General features: G+C 33.8%; 1 long non-coding RNA gene across 1 annotated transcript; it reads right to left on the bottom strand.

Annotated features, from left to right (window-relative positions):
* Positions 1–20,346: 20,346 nt before the first annotated feature.
* On the bottom strand, positions 20,347–23,091 carry LOC126753404 (uncharacterized). Its single transcript, XR_007666131.1, has 2 exons — positions 22,105–23,091; positions 20,347–22,044 (listed from the first exon to the last, which is right to left on the bottom strand). It is a non-coding gene; the product is annotated as an uncharacterized LOC126753404 (long non-coding RNA).
* Positions 23,092–24,027: the final 936 nt, after the last annotated feature.

The following is a 24,027-nucleotide window of genomic DNA, read 5'->3' as shown; positions in this document are numbered from 1 at the left end:
ATTTAGAAATAATAGAGAGAAACAATCATTAGATAATAGGGACGGTAAATCAACAAATATGTATGTATATATAAATGACAATTTCAATAAATCCATTAATACATTAAAAAGAACCATAGAAGACGATAGGACAGAAATACTAAAAACCTTTGAAAAAATAAATAAATCAAACGAATTATCGAAAATTATAAAACACATGCTTTATTCCGATCAGATGCTTAAACTTACACCCTAGTATATTATCAACAGAAGAAATTGAAAGTTTCAATATTGACATTTTTAAATGAAAACACGACAGGACTCCTTTCATATAAAGATGACGCATTACTCTTACATAGCTATACAAATACCAATTACACACATTAAAGCAGATCTAATACTAATAACGCCATTACCTAATAGGCAACATTTTGAAATGATAGGAGAACAGAAATATGCAATTACAATAGGAAACAAAATATATAAATATACAGAAGGAGCACATTTCAAAAATTTAAAAGAAATTAACGCCTGTCCGTTTAACCAATGTAAATACGAATATAACAATGACACAATGATCGAAGATATCGAAGACGATACTATCCTGATTAAAAATGCATATAAAACAGAAATGAAACAAAACTGTGACAATAGAGAAATTGCACTCGAAGGAAATGCATTATTAAATTTTTAAAATTGTAAAGTTGTGATAAAAAATAAATCATTCCAAAACCAAAAAGTTATTGTAGAAGAAAGATACATATATTTTCCTTGAAAAAGAAACTGATGCATTACAGTTTGAAAAAGTAATACATTTCTCAGAGATAATAATAAATCAGGAAAAAAATATAAACCAGTTGGAAGAATTAAAAATACACAAATAATATAAATTAATAAACATACTAATAATATTATTAATAGCAATAGGAATATTGGTAAAATGTATAATATATAAGAGAAATAAAAATACAAATCTAAATGTAGAGCTGCAAATTCAACCTCTTTCAAATGAGGAAAACACAAAAAAAACAAATACCATAATTGGTCCAAGGTCAAGTTCAAAACATGAACAAAATAAAACAGAAACAACAATGTAACTATACTTTTATAATCATTACTAGTAATAATCAGAAAACTTTGCAGAATTCAATGTTAGATATGCAATGGAGACCATTGAATCTAGGGGTGGAGGAGTCACATATTGACATACATACACTCAACAGAGAACGTCAGGGGTGTCACTTTTTGGCACTCGAATCACACTTATAAATTTGGAGTGCTTGACGCACTCACAAACAGCAAGAAAAGAATAACACACCCAAACGCACAAATCGCTTTCCGTGTTTTGTGTTTTTGCATTTCGTCACTCACTCAAACAGTAAGCGTCGATTCTATTTCACCAGACACCCAAAAATTTTGCGTAGATAAGTGAACGGCACAATGCACTGAAAGCAAATGTGCGAACAACAACGATAGATCACAAAAATGAATGCGCAAAAATGAGCTATGAGCGAAACACTCATGTTTTACCGTTATGATTTCGAGTGTCTTCAACTTTTATGCAAGTTAAGATAGCAAGTGTAGCTACTTACATCTACAATTTCTTTGGCTGCAGTTTACTCAATAATGAGCATCATTATCACTCAGCGCATGCGTTATCACAACAACAAACACAAGCACAGCTTCTCGGGTGTGCGCTGCTCCATTTCATACTCGAGCATAGCAACAACGATGTCGTGCTCCAATGAAGTACCAATACATTGCGCTCCACTAGCGGATAATGGATTAACCCTTAAATGCATGGCGTACCATATATGGTACACGCCTTAAATCCGCCGTCATTCAATGAAAATTAATCTGAATTGAATTTTGCTTACTCTTAGTGAAAGCCATAAAAACTAACAGTTATTTAAATGTCGTCGCAGCTTGCTAAGGCTTATACGCAGTTGACAGCGAGCTGTCGAATTGGTCGAACGTAAATATTGCGAAAAATTTGAAGTGTGATTTTCATTCGTCATTAAAATATAATTTATTACATCCATACCCTTATTGATTTATCTACGGACCCAAGGTATTCACAGCATTGGGACCATCAATCGAAATCGAATAAAAAATTGTAAGCTTCCGGATACAAAGGTGATGATGAAGATGAATCGAGGTGTCTCAGCAGAGTTCATAACTACAATACATAGCGTACCAATAACGTCTTTATCCTGGAACGAAACCACTGCGCAATTCACAAGCCGATGACATCGAAGTTCCGACTACACAACGTTGGGATAAAAAGGAAAAGAAAGTAGTAACTATATCTTGCCCCCAAATCATTAAAAACTACAATTTGCATATGGGAGGTGTATGTAGATCTCATGGATTCTCACCTCGGTCGCCTTAAAATTACATTAAAAAGCAGAAAATGGTATATAAGGATATTTTATCACCTACATGGCTTCTTTTGCATAAAAGAGCAAACTCCAATATCCCAATGACTCAAAAAGCGTTCCGTCTGGAAGTATCTCATGTATTGACAAATATGGCAGCAAGCAAGAAAGCGAACACAAACCGATCTGGAGCACTCACGCAAGTTTCTCGTCCCCAACAAGAACATGGACTAACACAGAACTTACGTTTCGACGGTATTGATCATTTTCCTGTAGTTCAAAATCGTGGAAGATGCAAAAATGAAAAATGCTATGCTGGAGACAGAAACGTAAACAACCGTTCAATTTTCAAATGTGAAAAATGTAACGTACATCTTTGTTTAAATGATAAACGTAATTGTTTTGTAGCATATCATAAAAATGATAAAAAATAATATATGTAAATTGATTTACCTTATTTGTGTACACGAATTTCCTTTCATTCCAATAAACTGAAATAAAATTTACGTACGAAAAATGTTCACTCTTATTTGACATCAATGCATAGTGTACCATATATGGTACATATAGAAAAACCCACATTTTGAGCTTTTCCTGGAAAACGGCGCGTTTAATCGGAAAATAAGTATCCATTTCGTGTTAAGTGGGTAATTTTACATAAGGGGCACTTGGTCTAGATGTTGGGTACTGACCTCATGCATTTAAGGGTTAAGAGCTCAAACCGAAATGCGGCACTTAGGAAAACGAGGAATAATTATTGCCAAACTCTCCTAATTACGCTCAAGACGCAATGCGACAATCGGTAAAGACTCAAACCGTAATACAGCACTAAGGGAAGTGGGAAATAGTTGTTGCATAGCCTTGCGAATAACACTCAAGCCGCAATGCGGCAATCGGTGCATCTGGTAAAATATTGGGTTGGTTGATCGTGGAGTAATTTATTAGGACTCGCCGGACTCTATAAAAAGTAAAATTGATTGTGGAACGTACACTTTAACACAAAAACATAAGGGAAGAAGTGTTATATGGAACATTTTACTTTCGATTGTTAAGGAAGACGTTAAAGTGCCGTTTTGCAAGGGTGGCTAAATTTTCGGCATAAAGCAGCAATGCGGGCCCGAGCATGGTGCAGTTTTTATCAAAATTGGTGCCGCCTATGAGGATCACATAGATGTGGATGACTGCTGCCTAGTCCATCAACGTTAAGTCGAAAGGTCGAAAAAAAATTTGATATCATCGGACTGAAGCTTTGTCGGCTGGCTACAACCACATCAAATTTTCTTTTGTTTTAAGTCAATGGAATCAGAGAAAAGCACCAAAAAACATTTTAACTAAAAATAAAAGTTATTCAATAAAAACATTGAGGAGATCATATTTGTAACATGACATTAAAAAGCATTAGAAAACAACATCAAGAGAAGTGACTTTTAAATAATTGTTTAAAATCATTTACAGAAACAACAGACAAACAGCACACATGCAAAAAAATTTAGCCGTTTTTGCAGCATAAGTTAAACATTAAAGAGTTGATGCCCAACAAGTCAAACTACGCAATGCTGAAATCTATCGAAAGCATGGTTTTTTTTTTTGCTCTCAAAATTGGTGCCGCCTTGAGGATCACAAAAACTTCCAACGCTGTTTTTTTGCTAGATGTGGAGGATTACGTTGCCTAGTCCATCAACGTTAAGTCGAAAGGCCAACATGACGCTGATTAATAAAGGTGATAATAATAAAGAAACAAGACGGTTATTCGTAATTGTCGCCCAACTATATGGGAATAAAAAAATTAAAGTTCGATAAAAAATAGTAAAAACTATTCGGAAATAAAAAGCTCCATAAAAAATAGTAAAAAAACTATTCGGGAATAATTGTACGGACCCATCAAGGAGGAGACGTCACAAAAAAAGGAATCACGGACCAAAGGGGATCGAAAATTTCTTACAAAAATTAAACAATAGAATTAAGATTCAAAAATATGATACTGATTGCGATACTCCTTATTCAAACGACGACAGCAAAATTGACCGACTATTCGACTTCCGACTACATACCGATTCAGGATGGTGACGCGACACACCACATCATTAAAAACGCCAAAGCTGGACAGATCGACACTGGTCACTTGTATGAAATGTTGCTTGCAAGAAATAGGATCATTATAAATGAAATTGAAACTTTAATTTCAACTACTACCCTTGCAAAGATAGGGATAATAAATCCTATGTTGTTAAACTCAAATAATATAAAAAACATTATTGAAATGCACTCTACAAACACAACTACCACTGATTTAATGGAGGTATCATATATTAAGGTTCTATTAGACGGTAATCTTCTACATTTTGTTATCAAATATCCCAAGCCAGTACTAGTCTGTAAGAAAATTATTATCTTTCCTGTCCAACACAACGGACCAATCCTGCACCTTGGGAATGACAACAATGTTGCCGATTGTCATAATCAAATTTTGGCGATTGGAAATTGCAGCACAACGCTCACATCAACGTTTTGCAAAAAATTACAACATCCAACGTGCGCGCAGCAGCTTCATTCTGGTAATGTTGCCCACTGCAGCACTCGCCCTAGCCGCCTTAAACCAATTATGGTGGTCGATGATGGCATAATCATCATTAACGATAATACCGCTTTAGTCAAGACTACCGCAGACACCGAGAAGACCATAAAGGGAACTTATTTACTTTCCTTGGAAAATGAGATTCAAATTAATGGATCTTACTTCAAAAAACCTAAACGGCATGTTTAAAAAATTACCAGGATCAGCAACGACGGCGCTCCTCAACCAGTCATCAAGAGATTTTGAGTCTTCCATACCTTCAAAGTATGGAAAACCTGCGTTTATCGGGAAAATCGAAGGGAGGACTATGATAGGACCAACGATATCAGGTCTCACTAGCATTGTCATACTAATTTCCTGTTACGGTCTAATTAAACTATACCGAGAGCGAAAAAGAAGACGCAAATCCCAGAATCTTCAGAACGTCATAAACAATCTTAAGAAGTCCGTGGACGGCCTTCATTTAGAAGGGGAGGAGTTAACATAAGCTGCCCTTTGTCAACAATAAAGTCTGCGCGAGTTGCGTCGTCAAACGACTCCACCACTGTCAAACTCGTCGACACACAAAAAAAGACAAGTATTTTTTAAATATTTTTATTTCTCTGAAATGTAAGTTGAATCTTCAGATTCAACTACATACATATGTACATATAAAATTGTAAAATACATAAATAAGGAAATATTCATAAGCAAGCATTAAATTCCTTTAAAAATGAAATCAAATGCCACTGTTATGTTTATATAAGATATGCCGGGTCGTTGATGCTGAGGAATGTCAAGTCAGCACAACGGCTTCAGGTAAATTTAGCAAGTAAGATTTTTATAAAGAATATGTCAAGTCAGCACAACGGCTTCAGGTAAATTTTGGAAATAAGATTTTTGTAAAGAATAAAATTATTATTAATAAACTGGACGGCAAGCCGCTCAGTACGGTAAACCGGAGTTTTATTATTCAAACGAAAGATATGTAATTTCCGATAAATTACATATCATATCGTAATTCGCGTGGCCTGAGTCAGCGAATCCACATTCTCACGCTGGCAGCTAGCAGTTAACATAAGCTGCCCTATGTCAACAATAAAGTCCGCGCGTGGCCTGAGTCAGCGAAATTACATTCCCACGCTGACGGGTAAGGCACAGCGGTAGCGGCAAACTGCCAACGCAAGCGTCGGTGTCGTATCCGCTGCAATAACTCTACAACTACTACTAACAACGAATTGCGGGACACAACAACTAAGACAAGGTGCAGGGACTTATTTAAGACATTAGCTTTAGAATGTAAGGTCAGTTTGTAACAGAGAACTCATCAGACAGCATGATCTGATTAATAAAGTGATAATAATAAAGAAACAAGACGGTTATTCGTAATTTATATATTCCCAATAAACCTGCCAAGTACGGCAAAAAAATTAATGCATTAGTCGACGCAAGAACTTTTTACACTTGTAAAATTGAGGTATATTGTGGTAAACAGCCAACCGGCCCTTATCAGCTCGATAATACAGCTGACAATATCGTAAAGAGAATCGCTGCACCAATTTTAAATACCGGAAGAAATTTAACTATGGACAATTATTTCGTTTCTATTCCCTTAGCTGATGAGCTGTACAAACAATATAGAACCACTATTGTAGGAACAATCCGAAAAAATAAAAAAGAAATTCCACCACAATTTATTACAAGTAAAGGAAGACCAACCCCAGATACAATGGTTGCATATGCCGAAAACAAGCTTCTTGTTTCCTACATTCCAATGAAGAAAAATAAAAAAGTCGTACTGATGCTTTCATCTCTTCATGCGGATGGCCAGTTAAATAATGAGTCCGATGATAACAACAAACCCGAAGTAATATTGTTTTACAATAGAACAAAGCGAGGTGTAGATACCGTCGACCAGATGAAAGGAACGTACTCAGTTTCCCGCAAAACTTGCAGATGGCCAATGAGGCAATTTTTTTACTCTGCTTGACATAGCTGGTATAAATGCGCAGATTATTTATAAGGGAAATACGCAGAACTTAACTCAGAGAAGGACTTCCTTGAAAGAAGTGGCGCTTGACATGATAAAGCGGCAAGCCATTCAAAATTTACCAAAACATCTAAAGGATTCAATGGAACGCATTGCACCAGGTCTTGATTCACCAAACCAGTCTAAAGAAAACGGCTTTTGTGATTTCTGCCCCAGAAGGAAAAATAGACGCACAAAAAAAGGTTGCAATTTATGTGGGAAATTACTCTGTACTGAACATTCTAAGTATACTTACATGTCCTACTTGTTTCGACAGGAAAATGAATGAAGATTTCTCAGAATAGTGATATATAGCCATGTAAATACTTTATATACGTATGATCTCCATAACAAATCTCAAATTTTTTCTTATGTTTTGTACAATTGAATTACCTTTATATTTTATTTTTGTTTCTGTCAAATAATAAACATTTTTTAAGCTTAAGGCTCAGTAATGGTATTTAGTTTAAATTTAAATATGTAACACTTTATTTATATAAACGTAACTGAATATTTTCAGTACGTGAGCAAAATGCTCACGCGCGACAATGCATGTCACTCTGCGGAGCGCGCCTTCTCTAGGGTTAAACTTGCAGCTCGCTTTCAATTTGTTTTGTGCTGCCTTCAATTACAAAAATTTGTGTGCTTTGCGAGCCCAATATTTCAGATATCTCATCAATTGCAACATTAAAAGAAACAATAAAAACAAAAGTTGTTGGCATATGGTCAACAAATTTGTCCATAAGGCACAGGGTGGCGTTTTTTCTGTATCCCCCGGCTGCACATATCCAGGATACAGACCTGGCCGATATTAAAGAGCAGTGTGTTTTAGAAATGTTAAAATTTTCTATTTCAAAGTGATAAGCGAAACTGGTCGCATTTTCCGTACGGAATCAGCTGTTTTCGCTTTTTGTCAACTGATACATGTGGGAGTGACAGACGGACGTAGGACCAGAAGTGGACGTAGCTTTGACGTGACAAGAATGTAACTTATAACAACCCTGTTGCTACAGGACAAGAACGTAACAGATAACAACCCTGCTTCTACAGAAAAGAGACGAGACAACGAATGAACGAACAAGTAGAGACAGAGAACGATTATTAGCTTAACCGACTCTATCGAACGATCAAACAGTTTCAGTTTTGGCATCAACCAGAGCGGACGCTCCGGTTATATCATACGTTAAGGACAATTGTATTAAGCTATAAGTGCATAATTCAAATAAATAAATTAACGCTTTTAATTAAATATAACCGCCTATATACATCATTTTGAATTTGAAAATGAAAAGGAAGAAGAGTGTTTTGTCAACCGATAAAATCATTGTAAATTTGAATGTGGAGGACGACGAATGCTTTATCCAGAATTTAATAGATAGTATTGAAAAAAAGAAATGTTTGTACGACAAAAGAGATGCATTTTATTTCAATCGTACAAATAAAGAAAAGGCATGGAAAGCAATCGCAGAACTATGCGTTAAAAGTGGTATGTATTAACACTGTTATAGAAATATATATTTTTGTATTATATATTTTTTATGTTCGTTTCAATTAAAAGATCTAGAATGCAAACATAGATGGAAGCTACTCCGGGAGCGCTTCTGCAAGGAGATAAAAAGGTTAGAAGCTCCATCAGGTAGCGGAATGAGCTACTTAGATGAATGTCGTTTTTTAAAACCTATGATGTTTCTGAAAGACTCCGTCACACCGCGTCGGTAGGTACTTTGTATAAATTTTAATGTTTTTAAATATAACTTTTTCATTGTGCAGCACTCGTGATAATGCAGAAGCAAATGCAGACTCTGTCTTGGAGTCATCAATGAGTGATAGTTTGAATGAAATTTCATCGCCCCCTCCGAAGAAAAATACATAAAAATCTTTACCTAGAAAGATTATAGATAAGAACTTAGAAAAGCAGATGGCGGCGCCGGCTGAAAGATGTGAAACTGACGAGGCCTTTATGACGACGGTTTTGTGTCCGATAAAACACCTGCCAGTGTCGGTCAAAGACGGTTTCCAAGACAAAATGATATTGGAGTTATATCGTTAACGTCGCGAAAATAGGCAGACATGAAATTGAAAACGACAAGAATTCAACCAAATTTCCTTATTTTTTAAAAAGCTTGGAGCATTGATTTTTTAGTATACTTTATATTTATTATAACAAATATATTTATTATAACAAAGATGCATAAAATGCATGTACCTGAACTCTTTTGAGTAATTATTCATGAATTATTTTTCTTTTAATTTTTAATAAAAAACATGTTGAAGATAGTCGTTTACCTAACACTATGCATGTCATTACATTATTTACGTCATTACATTCTTTACATACTCTCATTCTCACATTTACATGTACATATAAGTATTAGTTATTACTTTGTTCTTTAATTCTTCTTGTAATATAACATTTTCTTCTGGATTAAAACCTCGTGGAGTGAACATCGACTTTTAGTTTGTCTCTAAATATATACTTAATTATCTCTGCAATCCTATCAAAACAATTGAATGAAATTAATTAAATCCCATTTAGTTTTATTAAAAAAGAAATAAACAAGTTCGGAATGATGTTAGATATGTGATTTTAGAATATGTTTTAAAAAGTGTTAAAAAAACTGCATAAGTTATTTCTATTTTCCAAAAAACTTCTTCCATGATGCAAATTGGAAGACTGCATAATCGATGGGATATTACTTCCAACTTCTCTACGCCATATACCGTCATGAAAATCACCTTTAGAGTCCTCCCAATCAGCATAGTTGCTTGCAACATACGAAGATGCATTAACGTTATTAAACATAATAAAATTATGTAAGGCAACGCACGCCAAAATAATTTTTTTCTGCATTTTCCGGAAATAAATGTAATGTTGTTAGTAAAACTCGCCAACGCGCCACTAGTATTCCAAAAGAGTTTTCAATTGTGCGACGAGCTCTTGATAACCTTTTATTAAACACCTCTATTTCATTTGGTAGCATTCCCCCAGGGTATGAGCGCATTAAATTTGTCCCTAAAGGAAAGGCAGCATCACCAAAGAAGAAATGTGGAGTTTTTAGTTGCGTATTTGGTAAGTTTTTCGCTGGAGGGATGGGAAGTTTGTGATTTAGCAACCTCTTTCCTAATCGACTCACTTGAAAAATGCCTTTACATGTAAAGAGAAACAATAATATCAATTAACAGTCACCGACTGATACTCATCGCGTACGGTAGTCGAACAGCGTATTATAGTGATAACAGCGTGATACAGTGATAGTGATTTCATTTTTTTCTCTCTTTTTTATCGTGACATAAATAAAACAGTTTCTACAGTTGAATATTTTTATTAAAAAAAAATTAAAATGTCCCTTGAGGGACCCACGCTTAGAGATAACAGGTTTGCCCTGTTATCCACAAGCCCAAAACCCAAACGAAAAAAATCTCAAAACATAACAAAAGATTATTTTCCGGCATTGCCTACATATTATCAAAAAAGACAATCCCAAATACCGCGTGGTCAGTGCGACTAATTCAAATAAACACCTTACCCAATATTCGTGCTTTGCAGTACACAAGGCATTAAAAAATATTTCATCTGAAAAAATGGAAATTTCAAATTTAAAAGACGGCAGCCTGCTGCTTTTAGTTAAAAACAATCACATCGCAAAAAAGTTTTTGGCTACAACATATTTAATCGGCGTGTGTGATGTAAAAATAGAGTTACACCATAACCACAACTATTCAAAGGGCACTATTTTCGCACCGTGCCTTAATGATATATGTACCTGAGACAGAAATAATTGAAAATTTGACTGACCAGCGCGTCGTCTCTGTTTATAAATTTATCAAACACATTGACGGAAAGGCTATCCCTAGTGGCGTAGTACTCCTCACAATTGATTTGTACCAATTACCCACAAAAATTAGAAATATCTTGGTACACTACTAAAGTAAAGTCATACTATCATAACACCATGAGGTGCAGAAATTGCCAAATGCTTGGCCACACAACAAAACGCTGTAATAAACCGGCTGCATGCGACTCATGTGCACTCCCACCCCACTTTCCCACTCCGTGCTCTCGCACTCTTTGTACAAATTGTTCAGGTAGCCACGCTGCTTCTAATAAAACATGCATGAAATTTGCACAAATGAAACAAATAATTGTCATTAAAACAGACAAAAAATGTACAATGCGTGAAGCATTAACAACATACAAAGCACAGGTGCCCCCAGCTCTCAATGAGTCTTCTATCCCCTTCTCTCATATTATAAAAAATAGACCCAGTTGCACGCGAGTTACGTCGACGTCGATGCCAACCACTATCGGCATGACCGATATGAATGCAACTGCAATTCATAAGAACTGCAACAAAGAAATAATGCCGACGTCAACGTTAACAACCTACCCCAAAACACTTAGAATTAACTGGTCTACTTAAATATTTTCCCTTTTTTGTTACCGCAATAATATTGCGACCACACGAAATATGCATATCATATTTCGAAACAAACCAGGGCACTTACATTGGATCACATTGCATTTCCGCTGCACATTTAATATGTTCAAACGAATATTGCGATAGCAATTAACGTCACAATAAATAGTGCAACATAAATATTTGAGGGAATGCAATTGATGTAATGTGAGAAGTAGGCCACTTCACAAATATTGTCGCAACTACAAATGGTTGCGCCAAAATAATAATAAGAAAAGAAATAATGTATTTTGTATCAGAAAATGGAACTTAGCTTAAGAAAATATTGGAAATAAATGAACAGAAGAATTCTGACGGTTAATCCGACAAGTCGTGGTTTTCTCTTAGCGATTCACTAAACCGAAGTTTAGTGTTAATAAGAATATTTGAACTAAAGTTCAGTATTCATCGATCAATGAGTTAATTTAGTATTAAAACACGGGTTCAATAACCACAACTCGCGCGACTCAAAAGTGCTGACGTAGCGGTTACGTTGCACTGCATGTGATGATCGCTGCTCATACACTTTTAATTCCAATAACTAATTTTTAACATAAGTTTCAATTCAGTGGTTAAGTGGTAGTTAATAAGTGCGGTTGACAAAAAGGTTGGACTAAGAAGACATAGTCTTCCCAACGAGTAATAGTGACTAAACGGAAAGAAATTATATAATAAAATAAAATCCTTTTTAAACAAAAACTAAAATAAAAAGTATTTTATTAACTTACATGCATACATACACTGTATGTATGAGTTAACGCCAAATACGTTAACAGTGCCAAAGGCACCTCACTTCCGCCCCCAAACTTGCGCTGACGCAGCACACGCGCCGACGTTTGCTTGCAACACCCAGACTTCACTTCCGCTCCCAAGCTTTTGCTAACGCAGCACACGCGCCAACGTTCTGGCAGCGATCAGAAGGGAGTTCTAGGAATCCGATCACCAGGCAAGACAGGTGACCGGATCAGTTAAGGCTAGTTTAAGCTTACATTTAAGTTTGATAATTGTAATTATAGCAGTCCGTTTTTAGACTCAAATAAAGACGGCCAGAGCTTGTGCTCTTGCCAAAATAAAAATACATTTTTTTTTATTATTTCCCGCGTAGGGGAAATTAACTTATGTACATATGTATATATATCAGCCGTTGTACGATCTTATTCTTATTAAACGCGAAAATATGGTGGAAGTAGAAGAAAACAAGTGCAAGTGAAATAAAATTAAAGTTAATATATGTATTTGGGATATACTTTGAAACATTTTAAAAATAAGTGAAATGAAAAGAAGACATTTTGATAATTGTCTTTCTCAAGAAAAAGGGACTTTCCAGTCCAACATAAAAGTTATACAAAAATATTTGAAAGGGGAAAGTGAAAGTGGAACTGTAAGTTCTAGTGCGTTTTTTGAAAGGATTCCTCTTGTAAGCAATAGGGAACCTGATCCTTCAGTGGTAGGTTCAGTGATAGGAAATTATGAAAGTGATGCTAGTGATACTTTGAGCATTTCTAGCGATGCAGGTACTGATTCTGAGCCCGAAGCGTCCACCTCTATAGGGTTTAGTGTCGTTTCAGAAAATAATGACGAAATAAATAAATGCAATGAAATCAAGTCGTGGACTATCAGAAACAACATATCGCAAATCGCTTTAGAAGATCTTCTAAAAACATTGCGCAAAGTAGGTGTTGATGGTATGCCACTATCTGCAAAAACACTATTAAATACTAGTAAAGAAAAAATAAATATCACTAAAATGCAAGATGGAGAATTTTTGTACCTAGGAATTTAAAACTATTTTGTTTCAAGTCCGTTTAATTACTTGGAAGGGAAAAATGAGGTTTATTTAGATATAGGAGTTGATGGGTTAAAATTGTATAAAAGTTCAAACAGGGTATTATGGCCTATCTTGTGTTCAGTTGTAGGTTTCCCTAACATAAGCCCGTTTATGATAGCATGCTATTCCGGGTTCAAGAAGCCAAGTAATATAGATCTATTCATGTCTGAATTTTATGCCGAGGTCGTGTCGCTAAGGGCAACCGGCATTAAAGTTGGATTTAAGCCAAACGTTTTAAAATTTAACATTCGTCTGTCAATACTGCTCAGCTCAGCCATCACGGATTAAAGCAGCGTACTTATTTAAAAAACAAACGGAAACAATAATTAAATTTAAAAACTAAACAAATTAAAACAAAAAAATGAAGCTTTAATTTTACATTAATTTTTTTTTTATTTTTGTACAATTTTTTTATAATAAGAATTAATGAATGAATGAATATTACATGAATTAAAATGAATTTAATTTTTTCTAATAAACTAAATTACAATAAATTAATAAATGCATAATTTTTACATGTGCTTACATCATATACATACATATGATTGTCACAACTGCATGACTTTTACATCATATGTGATAGTCACACATGCCTGAATTTTACATCACATATGATTGTCACAACTGCATGATTTTTACATCATATGTTATAGACACACATGCATGATGTTGACATCAAGCATAACAGGTATTCCTGACAGAGATTTATATCATTAATGTGGCAGTGGAACCTGTGGGTCAAAGGTCCACACGTAGCGGACGTGCCTTTTAAATGCACCTCTGACCTAAAACTACACGAACATATGCTCAATTCGAACAACACTCGAACAATATTTGAACTGTATAGTCGGGCATAGTAGCAAGAATCATTCTTGGCATAGTAGGAAAGAAGTAGTCAAGAAGGGCAGACCAGCTGTCTGACAAGTGAATTAAATCAAATTTATATAAATATGTACTTAAGTACATTACATATTTTATTTAATATTACAAAGTAAAAGTGTAAACTGAATTTAAATACATATGTATGTTAGAATAAGTCAATCTGTGTGAAATTAATGAATTTAATAAATCAAACAAATAAAAAAATACAAATGGGGGCTCAACCGAAATGTGAGCTATATAAAATGTGCAAAAACAATTTTCCAAGAAGTTCAACATTCCGAGTATGTGTACATAAGTATGTAAAATGTGCAAAAACAATTTTCCAAGAGGTTCAACATTCCGAGAATCATGCAACACATCAATTGGACGATCTTCGGAGAATTTTCAAGTGAAGCGACCGTTGAGCTAAGTATGTATCACAAAGTACAGCAATCCAAATGTTGAGAGAGGGAGAGAAGCAGAAAGAAGCGCGAGGCTACAAAGATTTAACTAACGGCGGCAAGCAAGAAAATACAATGAGGCAAACAATTTAGAGAAGTAAAGTAATAATATGCATTGTGAAACACGCATGACAGTTATCACAGCTAGCATAGCTAACAAAATATACAACAAAGTTAGTAAAATATACTGACAAGAATGTTGCAACTATAAACAGAAATTCAATTCGGCAATATTCTGCAAATAAACAATATCATTGTTGCTCAATTGTTGTTGATTTCCAAAATTTACAAAAACAGCACATTTCGTCGGCACTAAACCAGAGCGGAAGCCGTGCCGCCGCAATGTAGGCCGTTTCTCGACCAAACTGAGGTTTGCTGTTTTGCTATAATTATTGCTTACGTTATCATTATAGAGTATATAGAAATAAGTACTAGTAAGTAAGAATTCGTACCTATGTAAGTTTATAGTAAATGTGGAGAACCGAACTAGGGAGCGAACAACGAGAGCCTACCAATACCGAGTAAATTACGTACATGTATACACATTCTAGTTTAGTACTCTTTATACTGTGAAGCTGTGAAGACGAGACAATAAATTACCGGAGTATTATACTATACACGATTGTCTTATTACTCACGCAAACAAGTAGGTTCTTACAGTAAATAAGCAAAATTTTGTATAAAAGAAATGTATTCAATAAAGAAATTTGAGTTCAACTTTACAATTCAAACGAGCGAGTAATTAATTATTTGGTGGCAACCATTAACTGGCGCCCGAGAACTTTAAAAAACTTGAAGTTGCCTACACCAAAAGTATTAAAGTGAATCTGTACGCACAAATATCATTATCCAGAAGGATAAACGACGGAATTTAATTTTTATAGAAAGTTCAGTCGAGTTTGACATAAGTCATTAAAAACAGTATTTGAAACCTTGTTCGGAAATTTAATTACAAGTGTACGCAAAAAACGCCTAAAGTGACATCATCCACCCCCCAGTAGAGGACTAACGCTTCAAACAGGACCAAGTGGACCGTCCAAAGAGAATGACAAAGTTGAAGCTGATCGTCACCTAAAATGCAGAAGGCCGTAAATAACAAAAAATTCAAAATGGACTTCTTGATTGATTATGAAGTACTTTACCGAAACACGTGTACACAGCAAATTTTACATGCATACATCCAAAAATAACGACTTTATAGGCGAGAATCAGAAGGCCGCAACTACAACTTCAACAATTTCATAAACCAAAAAGCCGTAACTACCCTTTTTTCATTCTCTTTGATTCAATTTCAATGTGACACATTGTGTTATCCGTAATTACAGTTGTTTTCATTATCTTTCATTCTTTATCAAATTGTGTTATTGTGTTACTGCCTTTATTCCCGGAATAAAACAAAATTAATAAAATGAGTACTAATTGTGAAAATGGTTGTAATGAAAAACTCAAAAAAAATAATAAAAGGTCTGGAAATATAATAAACCGATTGAAAGGAAAAAAATACATGGGACTATCGAAAGGCATTATTAGTGAAAAAGCTCCAAGAGAACTTAAAGCTGGATGTACTTCAAAATTCTGTGAGAAAAGTGCTGTACGGAATTGTTCTACATTTTCCGAAGAAAATCGTAAGGAAATATTTAATGGGTTCTGGAAAATGTCATGGGATCAAAAAAAATGTATGTCGTTAATCTTGTTGAACGCGCAAACATAAAGCGAATTGGTGTTGAGAACTCTAGAAGATCAATTACAAAACGTTACTATTTAAAACATCATTCTAAACGTGTTCAAGTGTGCTTTCATATGTTTTTATCTACGCTTGGATTAAATGAGAAAATGGTGAGGAATTGGGTAAATTTCAATGACTCCCATGGCACCAATATTTCGCCAGAAGAACAAAACAAAATAACATCAGAACGTAAAGCATTTACTAATGAAGGAGTCTTATTTCAAAAACGTTTAAATTTTCTGGAAAAGTGGTTGCATGACATTCCTAAGCTTGAATCACACTACCGAAGACAGTATACGAAAAAAACTGTACTTGTAGTTCGATTTTAAAAGCTACAAACATGTCTATGAAGTTTATTCTAAAGACTGCGAGACTAATGAAGTAGTTCATGTATCTTTTCCAACATTTATGGCAGTATTAAAAAAACAAAACTGTTGTATATTTAAGCCAAAAAATGATATGTGCGACACCTGCACATCATACGAATCGAAGAACTTAACCCAAGATCAGTACGACATTCATAGAAAGGATATACAAGACATGAGAAATGAAAAGTTAATTGACATAGAAAACGCCAAATCAGGATTACACTTCTTGTTATGCGTTGACATGCAGGCAGTGAAATTGATTCCACAGACAAATGCAAATGCCACGTACTATAAAATGAAATTACAAGTGCACAATTTCACAATTTATAACGTTATTTCACATGAATCTGACAATTTTGTCTGGTACGAAACAGATGGTACCCTTGTTGCTTCTACCTTTGCTACATGTATAATAAAATACATAAAAAATTCCATTAAAAAGTCACCAAATATTCATCACATAATTATATATTCCGATGGTTGTTTCTACCAGAACCGAAATGTAATTCTCTCTAATGCAATATTATCTTTATGTGTTCAAGAAAACATAACGGTAGAACATAAATATTTAATAGTGGAACATACACAAATGGAGTGTGATTCGACTCACTCCCTCATTCAAGGAAAAATCAACAAGAGACAAATAAATTTACCATCTGAGCTGTCTGGCTTGAATAGAGAGTCTCGAAAGAACCCATTTCCTCTAAAAGTGCACCATGTTGATTACAAGTATTTCCTTGACTACGAAAGTATTCCTAAGCGTTACGTACTACTCGACCAGGTAAAATTTAACACACATGTATAAATTATGTATAAAAAAACTCAGTATCTTCAATACAGGCAAAAAATCCGGAGAGCCAACTGTTAATATGCTGCGTGCCTTGGCATATGATCCATCTGGAATAATTTATTATAAAACAAATATCAACGACGATTATAACGTTTTGCCACAACGTACACAACAAAAATTTAGGGACATCGAACCTTCAGAGTTACATACCGAAAGAATATCAATATCCAAAAAGAAATGAGAACACCTGCAGGAACTTAAATTTTTACTTCCGGCTGACTGCCACAGCTTTTATGATAATCTACCCTTTACATCTTAAACCTATTCTAATTTGCTATTTGTATTGCAGGTTTTGTTGTTTTCAAATGAATTATTTTGTTTTTCTTAACCAGTTTCATTTAATTTTATTTTCTCGAATTAAATGCATTAACTAAATAATTTCTTTTGTGTTAAAATACTTACAATAAATAGATACAAAAAGACAAGACATAACTTGTTAAAACTTTTTTAGTTACAGCCTAAAAGCACATTTTCTTATTTTAACCATTGCTTTCATTTTATACACAATTTTTTTCAAGTGGTTACGGCTTTTTGGTTTCAGAAAAATAGAGTGCAAAAGGCCGTAACTAACATTTCTTAAAAACTGCTTTTTTCCCATTAATTTGGTTCTCAGAAACAAATCCGTCTTTGTTTTCTAAGCTTAAATCTACAGTTTGGCTATTTAGCTTTAAGTAGTCTTTAATCTATAACGTTTTTTGCTTCTCCTGTAAAATACTAAAAATGTTAGTTACGGCCTTTTGCATTTTAGGTGACGATATATTTCTGCCAGAGTACGTGCTCAAGTCTGCATGATGGCAAACGACAAGGACAGCGTAGCTGAACAAAAAAAATATCACTTTTTCTGTGGTTGATTGGGACCAAAGGTGCTAACATTTACAACACTTTGTTTCCAAATGATGGGTCTCAAAATGCATTGTTGGGTACAATTACGATAAAAATACATGTATCAGCAGCAGGCAATGTAGCAGCGCATGATCTGGATGAAACAAAACAACGCACATTGTGTGAAGTGATGAAAGCATTCGATGAACATTGTCTGCCGCAAAAGAATTTGACAATGGAATCGTACAAATTTAACAACATGGTGCAATAAGAACATCAACCGTTCAGTGAATTCTCAACCGAACTGTGAACTCAAATCGATCGTTGTGTATTCAATTGCACTTGCAAATTATCGTACGAAGATCGTATGTTACGTGATCGTATCATCACTGGGGTTTTTGACAAGAAACTTCAGCTAGAATTGCTCGATGGACGGGATGAAAAATTGGATTGTGTAATTGATATGTGCAAGACATTTGAAGCAGCGAAAGTGAACAAGGGTATTTTAACGTCAAAGCATTCGATTTCAGCTGTGGTAGATAGTGAGACTGACTCAGTCAACGCAGGCAATTACAATCGGCGATTTTGTTTCAATTGTGGTGGTGATTGGAAGCCGGATCACAAAAGTAAATGTCCAGCCAAGGATTTCACATGCCAATGCGGTAAAAAGGGTCATTTTCGCAAGATGTGTCATAGAAAGGGAACCAGATCGGACGCAAGTACATCGGAATCCAATTCAAAGGAAAGGTTGACAATGTTAGCTGGGCTGGCTTGTCAGGTAAGGCGTCGACAATACACCGAAATATAAAAAATAAGTTACTTAGTATTAAAAATACAAATTTAAGAATAAATTCTTTTGGACGAAATAAAAAAAATTAAGACATACCAAATAGGGAGTAGAGTAGTTGAATTTAAAATTAATACGGGAGCGGATGTCAACTGCGTTCCATTAAGTATTGACAAGGAAATGAAAATCAAAATGAACAAAATAACTTCCCTGTATTCGATTATAGCAATAATAAAGTTAAAATTTTGTGTATTGTCGAAATTAAACTTATGGATGAAAAATCTCATTTTGAGCGAATAGTAGATTTTGTTGTTGTTGATAGTACATTTGAACCGATACTGGGTCTTGCAACAGGCATTAAACTTGGATTAATTAAAAGACTGGATATCGAATCGATGCGATTCTCGGATGAAAGGGACCAGTTTGTGAGTAAACATAACGATGTTTTCACTGGACTGGGAAAAATTCCTGGGCAGATAACGATACATTTGCAGGAAAATTCAAAACCTGTTGTCCATTATCGGAAGCGTTTTCCGGATACAATAGTTAAAAAACTTAAACCAAAGCTTGATGAGATGGTTGACAAAGGAATCATCTCACCCAACTGACTGGGTCAATTATTTGCAAGTGGTAGAAAAATCAAACGGTGATTTGCGGATTTGTTTAGATCCAAAACCACTTAATAAGTGCCTTAGGCGTGAACATTTTTTGATTCCAACTATTGACAATCTCACTTCGGAATATTCACTGTTTTGGATTGCTCAAACGGGTTTTGGCAATTAGAGTTGGATGAAAGGAGTTCCGAGTAAACAACATTCGTGACACCGTTTGGTCGATACAAATTCAAAAGACTTCCTTTTGGGTTGAACATTTCGCCGGAAATTTTTCAAAGAGGCATGATTCAAATTTTTGGTGATTTCCTGGAGTCTTTTTTATTTTGATGATATTGGAATCATGGCGTCAGATGAGGGGGAACATGATAAAATCTTGGCAATTGTTTTTGAGCGTGCACGTATACATAATGTTAAACTCAACACGGAAAAAATTCAGTATCGTAAATCAGAAGTAAAATTAATGGGCCACATTTTATCGAGCGGTAAGATTCAACCGGATCACAAGACAAATAAACAAACTAATAACTACTAAACCTGAAAGTACAATGCAGACTAATACATTATCAAAACTGGGAATTTTGAAACCCTTAATTCAGATATAACAGAAATCAAAGAAATAATAAGCGAGGAAATAATTAATATATCAGTTTTTATTGTTGTTTCAGTATTTAAAATTGCACAAAAATATAATCTAATAATATTATATATTAAATATACAAAATACAAAATATTTATAAGTTATTACAAAAACATTCAACTTCTTCTTCGGAAATACTATGTTTAATAAGCTAGAAATGTAATTGACACTTTAAGAAAATAAGAGAATAATACATAAAAGAAAGTTAAATAAAGATATATCCGTTTAGTTACTCATCGGACCGAAAGCAATTCATTTGATTTTTTGAAAGCTTCCCGCTCAATGTTCGTCAATTATTTTATACATTTGTGTGGTTGTTTGGAAAAATAACTTAGGTCTAGTTATGGAAATCAGTAGGTACTGTATTGTTAAACTTTTAGATGCTAAGTCTTTAAGAACAATAACTTTAAGAGCTTTGATTTCAAATAGTTTTAAATTTTGTTAGCTGAGTAAAGCATTGAAAGTCAAAGCCTTTAGAAAGTCTGGTGTGCAGTTATTTTCTTTGATATACAGAGTTCATTTTCATATATTGAAATTTTTAATGAAATGTTTTAAGATTTTCTGTAATAAATTTTAAACAATTTTTTTTACTGTAACCGATTAGCTTTAAATGAAATTTTCTATACATTCGCCTTAGCAATTTTTTCTTATATATTAATTCAAAGATATATATACGTATATGTATATATTAGGATACCTGTTATTTACCAAGTTTATGTTTTTTTCTAAGCACTCTGGTTTTTTTTTTGCAAACGCCTTCTTACTTTTCCTATGCATTTTTATTATTTTTTAATAATTTTATCTCCAAATCAAACAAACTTTAAAAGCATCATACACTTGGTACACCACGTCGGATAAGCAACGCATAATGTAGAAATCACTTGTGTGATTGCTTAGGTCATTTAATGCATAATATTTAGTGCGTTTAACTTTTAAAAGAATGTTTTTTTTATTATATATAAAATCATTAAAACCTTTTTGGTATTAGAGCATTACTTTTTCAGCTTTGCTTGTTCAATGCAAAATGTCAAAAAATATACTATGTTACATACATGGACAAAGTAATATGATTCAGGCTCGGTTTAAATTGAAAATAATGAGGGCAAAAACTGAACGTTGGGGAAATAACAGACACCCTAATATATATCTATATATACATTAGAGTGATTCAAAAAAAAAAATTGGTTCTTAGATACCTCTAAGAAAGCCTCTCCGTTACAATTAAAAACTCATATTTGGAGCGGCTTTCTTAGAGGTGTCTAGGAACCCATTTTTCCGAGTACCAAACGAAAAAAAAAATTGTTTTTTGAATCACTCTAATATACATACTATGTATACGTATGTACATGCATGGCTGTCCTTTTTATATACATTTTGTATTCAAATTTATCAGCTGAAAGCTTTACAATTTATTTATTTTCTTTAACTAATCTAACTTAATATATTAATGTTAGTTTTCTGATTGTTTTTATTTTTTGCTTTAAATTGAAGCCGCTCACGCAGCTTAGTCGACATTGATGTACAAATTTCTTAGTATTATCCGTAAATAACTACATTTCTGCTTGTATAACAATATTAATGTGTAAACCCTGCAGTTTAATTTATAAAGTTTAAGACGTCGGAAAATATTTATATTTTACTACGTTTTTGTAAAATTTTCATGCATAAACATGCGTTATTAAATATTACATCACTTCACATGTTGCTTTGATATATCCGTTATCTTTTAGCTTAGTTGCCACTTGTATGAGACCTTTGCAGTCATTTACGTTTTTACTTGAGCAAGAGTGCATCGAAAAAATAATTTCAAGGAAAATTTCAAGGAAAATTTTGTATTTTCAATTGACTATTGTGAAAGTAATAATAATTTAATTTAATAAAAATTTAATGAAATAAAACTGAAATGGTCCCTTGAGGAACCATCAGCTACCTGGAGGAACCGCCAGGCGTTTAAGAGTTAGCATAAAATTTGCCTTCGCATTACATTAATTATAATAATATTAGTTTTCTATAAAATTTGAATAAAATAAGATTCTTCGAGAGCTGGATTTATGGAGTTTACCATTTTACTAAAATAAAATCAAAGCAGGTTGATTAACTTTTGTGTCAATTGCTGGCATTTAATTACTAATGTCAAAAATGCATTTAAATTATCTCTAATAAGTTCAAGAACGCAGAAATGAGTTATGGTCTGATTAGCGGTACAAAGCATTACAGCGCATAGCAATGAAACTGTTACATAGAAATTCTGTTTGGAATTAGGTGAACTCAGAATTTTCGAAATGTCCGAAACATTCTTTGACATTTGAAGTAAGTCCAACAAATAGTTTTCGAGTTATTCGATAATTTGCAAAGGGTTTGGAGTCGCTTTGGAACATACTACGTTTAAAACTTCACATACATTTTTCTTAAAATTATATTTTGAACTGGTGTTCACTGTAGCTCGCCAACCGCCCAACAGATTTCAATGAAATCTACACACCTTTTTTGTTGAAATTATAAGTTTAATTTGCAAGTAAAATGTTTCTTATAATGACTTTCATCGAAATGTAGATCATACTCGTAATATGAATAACACAGTTATATTGTGGAAATGGGACGATATGGCAGCACAATAGAAGAAGAAGAAGGAGAAGAAGAGTGACATGCTTGAAGAGTGCGCGCTGTGCAACACATTCTTTACTCGGTCGGTCAAGAAAGCTTTTTTAAATTGATAATTGAAAATTCTGATTATTTGGAATGTGGAACAGCACATGGATCATGCGCTGTAAAGTCATCTATATTTTAAATAAATGGCAAAAACAGCGAGCTCCGCCGTTGTTAAAATGAATAAAATCGCGCGAAAAACATTTTCATATATAAGTAGTTCCACAAACAAAAATATGTAATGAAAACCCCAACGTAGACGAAATCATAAGAAAATACTTAAATCAACTCAACAACATTACTGTTTAAAACATTTATTTATTTGTTGGTTTGATTTTAATTGACACTCACATAAATATGTATAACGAAAATGCAAGTGTCGCTGCTTCGTAAAAATTAAACAACGATACTTGCAATGTAAACAAATTGTATTTAAACATTGTGGCTTAAATTTCATGTCACCGAACTTAAATTTATGAATACTACATGAAACGTTATTACTTTTACTTTCATAAGCAAAAGTCAAAGTAATAACCAATTATGTAGGAATTATTTGTACGTGCACTTAAAAAAGTACTTAAGCCACATAAATGTCAATGCACCGAATTTAGTACTTGGTACTTTAGTATTAAAAAATTACATATATGATTTTGTTTACATTTGCTTATTTTGATCAATATTGAAGGTTTCATTTTAAGAACGAAATTATTGTAAAATTAGTCTTAAGATTCACTTGAATAAAGGAAGAAGTGACAGCTTAAGCTTGTTTTTTAATTCAACCTCATTTCATTTCTCGGGCGCTGTTCATCATGTCCTAGAAAGAACGACAAAAAAGTGCCAACAAAATGCTTCAAGTGTCATAAATTTATTTGTCAGCAACACTCGAGGACTTACTGCGTCGGATGCAGAACAGAAGAATCCGCTGATGAGACTGATTAGTTTAATTTGATCTCGGCTATGCCAAAAAATAGTTTTAAGAGAAGTTACGTTTTTTAATTTTTTTTATTAGGTTTAATGCGCTTAAGTAAGG

This window comes from Bactrocera neohumeralis, chromosome 3 (assembly GCF_024586455.1).
Source record: "Bactrocera neohumeralis isolate Rockhampton chromosome 3, APGP_CSIRO_Bneo_wtdbg2-racon-allhic-juicebox.fasta_v2, whole genome shotgun sequence".
Taxonomy (NCBI): domain Eukaryota; kingdom Metazoa; phylum Arthropoda; class Insecta; order Diptera; family Tephritidae; genus Bactrocera; species Bactrocera neohumeralis.
The sequence above is the reverse complement of the archived record's forward strand: the minus strand, read 5'-3'. Positions and strand labels throughout refer to the sequence as shown.